An 11,352-nucleotide genomic window follows, 5' to 3' on the forward strand; every position below is an offset into this window, starting at 1 on the left:
TCCAAGTAAAGCTCTTCGCAAGGCAATACCGACAGTATCCGCTTGACCTTTTCTAAGCGGAGACAGAATGAAACGACCATAATAAAGACGTTTACTATCTACTCTTGATTCAACACACTTCCACTCTAGTGTTTGAGTGGATCCTGTTATCTCTTCTCGAACCATAACAGACTAGTATTATTTGATCATTGAATCGTTTATTTCTCTTGAAAGCGGTTTCATTTTTTTTTACAGACGTCTTTTTTTAGGAGGTCGACATCCATTATGCGGCATAGGTGTTACATCGCGTATACAACTTAACCGTACACCACTTTTAGCAATGGCTCGTAATGCGGCATCTCTTCCGCTACCAGCACCTTTTACCATAACTTCTGCTCGTTGCAAACCCACTGTACGAATAGCATCTACTGCTGTTCTTTGACCAGCATAGGGTGATGCTTTTCTTGAGCTTTTGAATCCACAAGTACCTGCGGAGGACCAGAAAACGACCCGACCTTGTGGGTCTGTAACGGTTATAATGGTATTGTTGAAACTAGCTTGAACATGAATAATCCCTTTTGTTATTCTACGTGCACTCTTCCGTAAACTAAAACGGGCATTCCTACGCAAACCAATACGCACTTTCTTACGTGAACCTATTTTTGGTATAGCTTTTGTCATATTTTATTATCTCATAAATATGAGTTAGAAATAACAAAAAGAAAAAAGATACAAAGATATCCGTTTCAGGTTAAAATATATCCTTTACTTTCATTTTTTTTATTTGCAATTTGGGCATTTCCGTGGGTACTTTTTACTTTAATTAGAAAGAAAAGCTATTAGAAAGAAAAGCTTCTTTTTCGAAAGATTACCCCTGTCTTTGTTTATGCTTCGGATTGGAACAAATGACTCTAATTCGCCCACGCCTGCGAATCAGTCGACATTTTGTACAAATTTTACGAACGGAAGCTCTTATTTTCATATATGGGTATTCCTTTCTTAAACTATGAATCTATTCTTTTGGAAAAAATAAGTCTCTTCACTTAAATTTTGAAACTTGGAAGTTATTACCCCAGAAAAACCTAATCCTTTGAATCTTTGGTATCCTTCAAATCTTCAGTATCCTTCGAGTCTTCGGTACGCTTCGAATCCTTATGGGGAAGTCTATAAATTATACGACCTTTGCTGGAATCATAACGACTTATTTCAATTTTGACCCTATCCCCCATCAGTATTCGTATAGAACTAGACCGGATCTTTCCTGAAATATAGCCCAGGATGATCGTGTCATTCTCTAGGCGAACGCGGAACATTCCGTTGGGTAGGGCTTCCGTAACTAAACCTTCGAAAGTGACTTTTGCTTCTCTCGGGTTTTTTTTTTCTCTACTATTTTTTTTTTCTGTCATATATTTTTCTCCTATTTTTCTATTTTTATTTTCAAAATAGGAAGTTCGAGATAGAATTTGGGTACTATAGGTGGGGCCATTACCATATATAACATAAAACTTCTCCCCCAATTCTGTTTAGTCGAGCTTCTCGATCTGTCATTATACCTCGAGAAGTAGAAAGAATAGCAATTCCCATTCCGCCCAAAACCTTAGGAATTCCTTGATAGTTGGCATAAATTCGTAAGCCAGGTCGGCTGATACGCTTTAAAAAGGTTCTAGTTCTATATATTCCCTTTCTAGTCTTTCTCCTTTGATGTCGCAAAGTTGAAACCAAGAAATATCTGTTACTTTCCTGATGTTTCCGAACACTTTCAATAAAACCCTCTCGTAGAAGTATTTTAACAATGTTTTCGGTAATATTTGTGGATACTACTCGAACAGTTCCTTTTTTATTCATGTCTGCGTTTCTTATAGAGGTTAGTAAATCAGCAATAGTGTCCTTGCCCATAAGACTCTAATTCTAGGTTCCTCCTAATTTTTCTATAATCAACATGTTTTCCCTTTTCTTTAAATTTAGGATTTTTAAGCATATACGTGAGACAAAATCTACTAATTTTTTCTTTGATCTATATCTCGTCTACTAGTATTTATAATACTTCAGGAGCTAATGAAACTATTTTAGTCAAATTCAATTCTCTTAATTCTTCGGCAACCGCGCCAAAAACTCGAGTTCCTTTTGGATTTCCTTTTTGATCAATGATAACTGCTGCATTGTCATCATAGCGTATTATTATACCGTCGTCGCCTTTGAATTCTTTACGTGTACGTACAATTACAGCTCGAATTACTTCGGATCTTTCTAGAGGCATTTGGGGCACTGCGTCTTTGATTACAGCAATAATAACATCACCAATACGAGCATATCGCTGATTACCAGCGGCTCCTATGACTCGAATACACATCAATTTTCGAGCTCCACTGTTATCTGCTACATTTAAAAGGGTCTGAGGTTGAATCATATTATTTGGATTTCCATTTGTTATTTCAATGCAAAAGGATGAAAGAAATATTGTCTTTCCAGAAAGAAAAACCAGGGGTTTTTTATCTTCAATATTCCTTTTTGGGGTTCTATATCTCTAATCGAAGAAATTGACTTCGTATGGGCATTTTACTGGCAGCTATAGAGATAGCTGCTCTAGCTACAGTTTCGGATACTCCGCTCATTTCATAAAGTATTCGACCTGGTTTAACAACGGCTACCCAATATTCGGGGGATCCCTTTCCCGAGCCCATACGTGTTTCTGTGGGTCTTATTGTAACCGGTTTGTCGGGAAATATACGCACCCATATTTTTCCACCACGACGTGCATATCGTGTCATTGCTCTTCGTCCTGCTTCTATCTGTCTCGCGGTGATCCAAGCGGGTTCAAGTACTTGAAGAGCATATCTACCAAAACAAATATGATTGCCTCGGCAGGATTTTCCCTTCATTCTTCCTCTATGTTGTTTACGAAATCTAGTTCTTTTGGGGTTATAGTCGATGGTTCTTTCTTAGTTCCATCTCTACTACAAAACTGGACATGAGAGTTTCTTCTCATCCAGCTCCTCGCGAATGAAATGAGAAAGCGTGCGAATGTCATTTCTCTAATTCCATAATATTCAAAAATATTATAGATAGATACACATCAATATATAATAGAAAAAGTTAGGTTTTTTTGATTTTGACTTTCTTAAACTTAAAAAAGAAAAATAAATATATAGTCAAGAAAGAAGATCTAGAATATATCCAAATTCAATATTTATATAAAATGTAATCCTTCCTTTTTTGGAATCTCCTTTTTTTTTATTCTTATTGAATCGTGGTAAAGTATTCTAATCCAATAAGGATTTCGCGGGCGAATATTTACTCTTTCCTGTCTTATTTGTTAATTTAGAACCTTATCAAATAAAGCAATTTTTTTGGTTTGTTCCGCCATCCCACCCAATGAAGTGTTAGGATTCTTTTCAATAAAATCCTATGTAGTCATAGGTTTTGTCGTTCCCACAGCTTCTCCTTTAATGGTTAGGTTTGAATCCTGCAATGGAGCTTCCAATTTTTTTTTCCGAGTCAATTTTCTCAGTTTTATTAACCCGGCTGCTCTTTATTTATTGCTTTATATTTTTATTTGTTGTTTCAAAAGTCAAGTTACGATTTCGAATTCTCTCTTTTTTTTGAGAATTTTATTATATTGATGCTTTATCACATTGCCTTTTTTTTATGATGTAATTCATAGACCATACATATGGGAATCCTATATCTTTCTTATTCTTCTTCCTTCTATCTATCATCCCTCCTTTTATCCACATCCCTTTAGTTTTGCTTCACAGCCTAGAATCAGGTTTCTTTTGTAGAGAAAAAAATGCAGTTGCTACAACTATATGATAGATCTACTCATTTTTGATAGATGTATTTATTCACATAGTGACTGTTTCTTAGTTAGGATCTCGACAATACGAAGCAATAGGTTGGTTATTAGTTAATTTTCTATCATTACTAAGTTTTTTTCCATTTTTGACCCTAAAGAAAAAACTAACGAGTCACACACTAAGCATAGCAATTATATTAAAAGATTTCTTAATTTTCATTAAATCTTATAGAAAGAGGGATACTTTCTTCTTTTTTTTAGGGATTTTTGGAAAAACAAGGTTCTTGTCTTTTTTATTCTATCACTGGGCGGAATGGGAAGACATGGTTAGTTATTCTTCTTCTACGAATATCCAAATTTTGACACCTAATACTCCATAGATAGTTCGAATTGGATAGCAGCAATAATCAATTTTAGCGCGAATTGTTTGGAGGGGTAGTCTACCCTTTTTGATGCATTCGGCACGTGCAATTTCTTTTCCTGCTAGACGACCCGCAATTTGGATTTTTATTCCCTTTATATCCGCTTTTTTAGTTAATTCAATAGCTTTTTTCATTGCTTTTCGGAATGAAACTCTATTTTTTAATTGGAAAGCTATATATTCCGCAAGAATATTAGGTTGTCTATAAGGTTCTTTAACCTTTTCGATAGCAATATTAAGTCTCTGGTTTACAGAATTAACTTCCTTTTGGAGATCTTTCTCTAATTCTTCGATTGCTCCCTTTTTCTTTAATAAGTTGGGGAATCCAATATGGATTATGACGTGGATTGTATCGATTTCTTTTTGAATTTCTATATGTGTAATTACTTCAGAACTTGAGTCTGATTCCATTTTTCTATTCGAGCCTTTTTTCCTATTCTTTTGTATATAGTTCTTGATACAATTCCGTATTTTTTTATCTTCCTGTAGACCTTCAGAATAATTTTTTGGTTGTGCGAACCAAAAGGAATGGTGATTTTGGGTTGTACCAAGTCTGAAACCGAGTGGATTTATTTTTTGTCCCATATTTTTCTATTATATTTCTTTTTTTTTTACTGGGAATCGAAATCTTAGATTGATCTAAAGATTATTTTGATTTCTTTACTATATTTAGTACAATTGTTATATTACACATCGTTTTTTTTATAGAATAACTACGTCCTCGAGCTCGAGGTCTGAATTTTTTCATAATAGTACTCCTACTGACTTCGGCTTTAGTGATGAATAAATTCGTTTTGTCGAAATCCCTATAATGAGTAGCATTTGCTGCTGCCGAATAAACCAACTTTAAGATGGGATACGATGCTCGATAAGGCATGAGATTCAGTATCATAACGGTTTCCTCGTAGTAACGCCAGCGAATCTCATCTAGAACTCTTTGTGCTTTGAAAACAGACATATGTATGCGTTTTTGTGCTTTGAAAACCCGTTCGAATTTAAGTAGACGATCGGTTGGAACTTTTCTTGCGAGTTTTCTCAGCCCCTTCTTCTTCTTTATCCTAGGGGTATACTTTACCAATTTGAAACTTGTCATAAATAAGGTTATTACCCGCCTACCTTTACTTTATTTGATTATTTGAATCCTATAAATTTGTTTATTCTGAATCTTTCTATTCTGAATTCAATTACGACGAGATTTAGTATCCTTTTCTTGTACTTTCATAACTCGTGAAATGCCGAGTAGGCACGAATTCCCCCCAATTTGCGACCTACCATAGGATTTGTTATGTAAATAGGTATATGTTCTTTTCCATTATGAATCGCGATTGTATGGCCAACCATTGCGGGTAGAATGCTAGATGCCCGGGACCACGTTACTATTATTTCTTTCTCCTCCTTCATATTGACCTTTTCGATTTTTGCCAATAAATGACGAGCTACAAAAGGATTCGTTTTTTTTCGTGTCACAGCTGATTACTCCTTTTTTTCATTTTAAAGAGTGGCATCCTATGTCCACTATCTCGATCGAGGTATGGAGGTCAGAATAAATAGAATAATAATGAATGGAAAAAAGAGAAAATCCTTTAGCTGGATAAGGGGCGGATGTAGCCAAGTGGATCAAGGCAGTGGATTGTGAATCCACCATGCGCGGGTTCAATTCCCGTCGTTCGCCCATCGCATTATTGCAAATTCCAAAAATGCAATTTTCCATATTCCTAGTTACGTATTTACTTACGGCGACGAAGAATAAAACTATCACTATATTTTTTCCTTTTCCTAGTTCTTCTTCCAAGCGCAGGATAACCCCAAGGGGTTGTGGGTTTTTTTCTACCAATGGGGGCTTTCCCTTCACCACCCCCATGGGGGTGGTCCACAGGGTTCATAACTACCCCTCTTACTACGGGGCGTTTACCTAGCCAACACTTAGATCCGGCTCTACCCAAACTTTTTTGGTTCACCCCAACATTACCCACTTGTCCGACTGTTGCTAAGCAGTTTTGGGATACCAAACGGACCTCCCCAGATGGTAATCTTAAAGTGGCCAATTTACCCTCTTTTGCAATCAGTTTCGCTACAGCACCTGCTGCTCTAGCTAATTGCCCACCCCTTCCACGTGTGATTTCTATGTTATGTATGGCCGTGCCTAAGGGCATATCGGTTGAAGTAGATTCTTCTTTTTTCTCAAAAAACCCCTTCCCAAACTGTACAAGCTTCTTCCAAAGCATACGGCTTTCTAGATGTATATGACGATCTCTAGACAGATGGATCTTATATGAATCGTATGATGAAGTACCACATGAGTGGATATATAGAAAAGGAATCCAAATCCGCCGAATCGCTCATGTTATGATCTTCTACATCCTAGGTCTCCGCGTTCCGTCATCTGGCTTATGTTCTTCATGTAGCATTCAGATCGAATGACTCTATGAAATTACGTCGATACTTCCACATATTATGGGTAACGTAGGAGACATCCCTATTTTCACCCGGGGGTCTTAATTACCACTGCTTAACTTTCAATTCGCCTCTGACCATCAAATTAAATGTGAATAACCCGTCCTCCTCTCTTTGAAACAAGGGGCGCTTCCGGTTCTGTGCGTGCTTCAAACAATTTTGTCTTCTCCATATTACCATATCTCTAGAGTCAATAATTTTCTATGAGGAACTACTGAACTCAATCACTTGCTGCCGTTACTCAACAGTTTTCTGTTGAGGTCTATCCCGTAGAGGTAGTCAAATTGGATCAGTGATCGATTTCTAGGTTTCGTCGTAAACCTAATTGGTTACTTCCAATTACGTAAATCAATAGTTCAAACCGCACTCAAAGGTAGGGCATTTCCCATTGATATAGGAACTTTTGTACCAGAAACAATAGTATCTCCAATTATAGCCCCTCTGGGATGTAAAATATATCTCTTCTCACCATCCCCATAGTGTATGAGACAAATGTATGCATTTCGATTAGGGTCGTATTCTATGGTTATGATTCTACCAGATATGTCTTTTTGATTCCGTCGAAAATCGATTTTACGGTATAGGCGCTTATGACCTCCCCCTCTATGCCTTGCGGTAATGATTCCTCTGGCATTACGACCTTTACCACAACGGTGCCGTCCATGGATCAATTTATTTCGTGGATTGGATTTCACTTGCCTGTCTACGGTTCCCTTGCGTGTGCTCGGGATAGGTGTTTTGTATAAATGTTTCGCCGTATTATTAAGTATTCTCCTTTAGTTCGTTTCTCTATCTAGAAGTGGAATAGAATAACCCGGTTGAAGGGTAATGATCATACGTCTGTAATGCATTGTATGTCCCAGAATAGGTCCCATTCTTCTACCCTTTCCGGGTAGTCGATGGCTATTCACAGCTACTACCTTAACACCAAAGAAGAGTTCGACCCAATGCTTTATTTCTGTCTTAGTGAATCCCGATTCGACATTAAAAGTATATTGATTCTTTCCCAATAAACGAAGACTCTTTTCTGTAAATACTGCGTATTTGATTCCATCCATAAATCGACTTTCCCCCCTATGCTCTGAGTTCCAGTATCGATAAGAATTCGAGTTCTTATTGTTCTTATGTTATGGTATGAATATACCATACCAATTCGTTATGTATGGATGATGGATGAGATTCCATGGATAGAGAGCCAATTCCAATAGACCGTTCCCGTTCGCGTGCATCCAGCAGGAATTGAACCCGCAAATTTACCAATTATGAGTTGGGCGCTTTAACCATTCAGCCATGGATGCTTAACAGGGATCATCGTACATCGTAAATAACCAATTTTCATATAGAAAGACATATCATAGAAAAATGAAATCGAAAATATTCGGAGATGGCAAATATTCGGAGATGACTATGAAAACACCTCTCCGGATCCTCGAATTGAAAGAGAGACTGAGAGGGATCAAGAATCCTAATTCTCGCTATTTGGAATGGATCCAATTCTATTGAGTCTGACCCATAGTGATCATTTCTCTTTAGCAAAGAATGACCTTGGTTATCAAAGGATTGAACAACCGAGATCCATTTACTTATGATACCTAGTTGACATTGCTAACAAGGATCTAATGAATTATGAGTTTAATAGATTCTCTTTAGCAGAAAGACGTATATTCCTTGCTCATTATCAGACAATCACTTATTCCCAAACCTCGTGTGGGGCTAATCGTTTTCATTTACCATCTCATGGAAAACCCTTTTCGTTCCGCTTAGCCCTATCGGGTATTTTAGTGATAGGTTCTATAGGAACTGGACAATCCTATTTGGTCAAATACCTAACGAAAAATTCCTATTTTCCTTTCATTAAGGTACGAGGGCTTCTTATTCCACAAGAACGAAAGCACCTTTTCATTCTTTCATATACTAGGGGTTTTTACTTGGAAAAGACAATGTTCCATACTAAAGGATTCGGGTCCATAACCACGAGTTCCAGTGCACTAGATCTTGTAGCACTTAGCAACGAGGCCCTATCCATTAGTATTCCACATAAGAAATCCATTATAGAAACTAATACAATTAGATTAGCTCTTCATAGACAAACTTGGGGTTTGCGAGCCAAGATAAGACCGGCTCGGGATCATGGGACCCTTTTCTATCAGATAGGAGGGGATCTTGTACAAAATAGACTTCTAAGTAATAACCCCATAGATCCTATATCTATCTATATAAAGAGGCAATCGTGTCAGGAAGCGGCTTTTTCTTTGGCCAAACGGTACTTCGAACTTGGAACGAGCATGAAGAGATTAACGAGACTTCTTTCTCTTTTGAGTTTTTCTGGCGGACCGGTCGCGCAAGATCTTTGGTCTTCCCCCGGAACCGATGAAAAAGTGGGTCGCTTCTTATGGACTCGCTCAGAATGATTCTTCTCTATCTATAGTTCATGGCCTATTAGAAGTAGAAGGTGCTCTGGTGCAATCCTTACCGACAGAAAAAGATTGCAGTCGGGTTGATAATAATCGAGTGCCATTACTTCGTCGGTCCGAACCAAGGAATCCGTTAGAAATGTTTTGAAATGGATATTGTTCTCTCTTTGATTAGGGATGCTATATGAAAAGAAGTGGAGTTTGAAAAAGGGAACGGAATGGTCAAACCGGAACTGCTAGAGGAACGAATTTTCAATAGCATAACTTGGGCTCCTAGAATATGGGGCCCTTGGGACAATCTATTTGATTGCAGGGACAGGTACGCTGAATATGACTGGGGATTTTCCTATGGGTATTGGAGCGGGTCCAAGCAGATTAAAGAGGATGAGTTGTCAGAGACTGCTATTTATTCGAATTATTTCTGGTATATTTATCATAAAAAGGGGGAGGTGCAAGAGACTGATTCGGACTTCTTGCAGAGTGGAACAATGCAGTACCAGACACGAGATATATCTTTCAAAGAAGAAGGCTTTTTTCGAATAAGCCAATTGATTTGGGACCTTCGGATCCATTCTTTTTCCTATTCAAAGATCAGGCCTTTGTCTCTGTGTTTTCACGTCGAGAATTCTTTGCAGATGAAGATGAAGAGATGGCAAAGCGGCTTAGTACCAGTACCTGGAGAAAAAAGCCTCCTAAACATATGGCTAGCAACTGGTTCACCAGGAGTACGCAAGAAAGGCAAAAGCACTACGAATTATTGATTTAGGAATGGGAATGGGCTAGAACCCTGGGCTCTTCCTTATATAATTAATGGTCTTTTCATTCTAATACTCTATCCGAGAGTTCTCAGTATTTAGCAAAGCTGTTCCTATCTAACGGAAGGCTCCTGGATCAAATGACAAAGACATTGTTTGTGGAGAAAGAGGTGGCTTTTCCCGGATGAAATGAAACATTTCATTTGTGTAACAGGAGAAAGATTTCCCACTCCTTAGCCGTAAAGATATGTGGCCATGAAAAAGGGAGGGGATTCAGTGGAACAGGATTGGCCGGGCGGTAGAGTCGTGGAAACACTTGTTGATTCCTATTTTGGACCCTAGCTCCATGGAACAATATGCTACTGCGGAAACATGGAAGAATTGCAATCTTAGATCAAAACACTATGTATGGGATGATATGAACTGCCTAAATAAGAATTCTTGAGCGTCGAATAACCTGAGTACTAACTACATCAAACAATTTGCATTAATGAAACTGTGTAAATCCACCGGATAATCAAAAATACGCATGTCTGATGAAATGGTTGTTGCTATCTGTTTCCATAACGAATCCTTGGTTTAACTGAATAAGTAAAGAAAATGGGCCCTTTCTCTTCGTCTCAGATCGATGGATCTTCTCGATTGGAAGATCTCCCATATGGATAATACACATTCCAGTTGACCGAGCCTAATGCTAATTGTTTTGTTCCGAAGCAAAGATATCCGCGGAGGCCGGTTCGTTCGTCCTATTCTGATATTCAGGACCAAGAGGTCCTGGATTCTCTTTCGGATAGGCCCTGAAAGGAGAAGAGAAGCTGAAATGCCAACGGACCTCTGTCTATTCTCTAATTCACCCGATCCGATAGTACCCGTTTTTGGAACGTCCAGTGCCAAAGTCACTGAATGGGTAAGTCACCAATCCAATCCCTTTGACAAATCGGGTGTCATATTAGATATCATATTCTATATATATAGAAATATCATAGAATAGACATATAGAATTTTTGGTTGGGAAATTCGAATGAATCATTGAGTGAAAAAGGAGCAAAGAATGACAAAAGATGAGACTCTACTAGTCTTCACTCTTGTGGTTTCCTCGGTTTCTATTTTCTTATTCGGGATCTTGCTTTTCATGGTTCTCATCTCTGCAACTCGCGATTTTCGCGAGAGAACCAAATCCAAGTTGGTGAAGATCATGATTTGGGCTGGCATAGTAGTTATTACCTTTGCAATTGCGGTTCGAATCTATCCGATCTTTATCTTTTTGCTCAAAGAACGAATAAAACCCCTTGTTGAAGCCCTTTATGATAAGCTTCCCTGGATCTGGGAAGTTTCTCTTTCACGGTATTGGGATCGTTTGATCGATTTCCTTGATCGCTACTTATGGGCGTGCGCTCAAAGGATACAAACAGGGATTCGCAAACAAAAAGGGGAATTCGTAGTCACTTTTTCCTGTCGCGTAAAAAAAAGGCTTTACGCGAGAGCAATAGAGGTTGGGATACATCTATCTCTTCTGAGCAACCTCTTTTGGATTCT

General features: G+C 38.1%; 1 protein-coding gene across 1 annotated transcript in view; it reads right to left on the bottom strand.

The window, feature by feature from the left end:
* Nucleotides 1-762: 762 nt before the first annotated feature.
* Nucleotides 763-11,352, bottom strand: part of LOC118475017 (30S ribosomal protein S7, chloroplastic) — a 14,492-nt gene continuing 3,902 nt past the window's right edge. The window contains exon 1 of the mRNA XM_035963812.1: nt 763-11,352. This exon is cut by the window's right edge and continues 3,902 nt beyond it. The gene's annotated coding sequence lies outside the window, so the exon portion shown is untranslated.

The sequence above is a fragment of the Zea mays genome, unplaced genomic scaffold, assembly GCF_902167145.1.
Source record: "Zea mays cultivar B73 unplaced genomic scaffold, Zm-B73-REFERENCE-NAM-5.0 scaffold_382, whole genome shotgun sequence".
Taxonomy (NCBI): Eukaryota; Viridiplantae; Streptophyta; class Magnoliopsida; order Poales; family Poaceae; genus Zea; species Zea mays.